Source organism: Bufo bufo, chromosome 7 (genome assembly GCF_905171765.1).
Source record: "Bufo bufo chromosome 7, aBufBuf1.1, whole genome shotgun sequence".
In the NCBI taxonomy this organism is placed as follows: domain Eukaryota; kingdom Metazoa; phylum Chordata; class Amphibia; order Anura; family Bufonidae; genus Bufo; species Bufo bufo.
The window spans coordinates 21139774-21141043 of record NC_053395.1 but is presented as its reverse complement, the minus strand read 5'-3'; positions in this window follow the sequence as shown (position 1 = coordinate 21141043).

The window sequence follows — 1270 nt, the reverse complement described above, 5'->3', positions numbered from 1 at the left end:
GATGCACGGGTTCGTGCTCTAGTGGTGGATGCAGCGAGGCAGTAGTACCCCATGGGGGTCCCCTTACTTCTCCTTTAGATTTCATTTAGCATTTTTGGGGAAAACCTCCTGGACCCCCCTTTCAAAACACTCATTAAAAACGAATGGGCAGCTCCAGGTCTCCCACGGCAAGGGCCACCGCAGCACCACGGGCCTTTATTGATCAGCTGCTTCTCAGGGGCCCTCATAATTTTGTTTTTATAAATATTGTAGACTTTAATTGGTCGCAGGTGATCATGTACTACTTTTCCATCATGTGCAAGGAATGTCCATAAGGGCAGCAGGTGCTTTTTTTTTATTTATCGCGTCCTCCATTGTTTTCACGGTTTTGTAGTATTTGTGCTAAAAACCTGCATTAGAAAAAGAACTTGTGCCCACAGCCGTTGTTGGCCGGTGCCCGTATTGCGGCCTGCAAATCGGGCACCGCGGGTCCACAATCCAGAAGATACAATTTGCGGTCCCCAGTGCACGGAATGGGCGGCACACATTCGTGTGCATGAACGCTAAGGCCTTGTTCACACGTGATGATGACCTCTGTGACAAGATGGTCAATAGTTCATGTCTGTGTTTGGTCTGCGTCCGGTCTGTTTTTTGCCCTCCGCGCGTCATCCGTATTCCACGGACTCCGCTAGGCTGAAAAAGAATTTCCGCAGCATGTTCTACCAATGATCCGTGAAAACCACGGACTAAACACAAATAGTCCCCGTGTTGTGTCCATGGTTTTCACCTCGTGCGCCTCATCATAAATTACGCGCATCCTCCAGAGGTGCAGTGCATATCAAGACCGCCGTAGAAAGCGCCACCCTATATAAAGCAGCACCCTGAATATGGGTGTCAGTGAGACGGATCACTGACATTAAAGTGACATTACTTTAATCTGGCATTTGATAGTCCAGAAATCTCTAAATTTCTTGAAAAATCTTTCCCCTCGTGTAACAGTTTTATGATGTCGGATTAAAGGAATTTTACAGCGTGATGTCATAGGATCTGAACTGTTGTAATGTAATCTAATCTGACGTGTTACATGATATCATATGTTGCCTTTTGTTTCCTGCAGTGCGAGGGTTAAGGAGCCTCCTGAAGCTGCTGAAAAGGCTCTTCTTGCTGTGCAGAGAGGGGGGGTGAGGATATTATGGGAGGAAGGAGGCAGGCCCAGGGTATGGGGGGAGGGAGCTGGGCGCAGGGGGTGCACTGGGCAGAGCCCGAACATCTAGGCGCCTCCTACTGACCA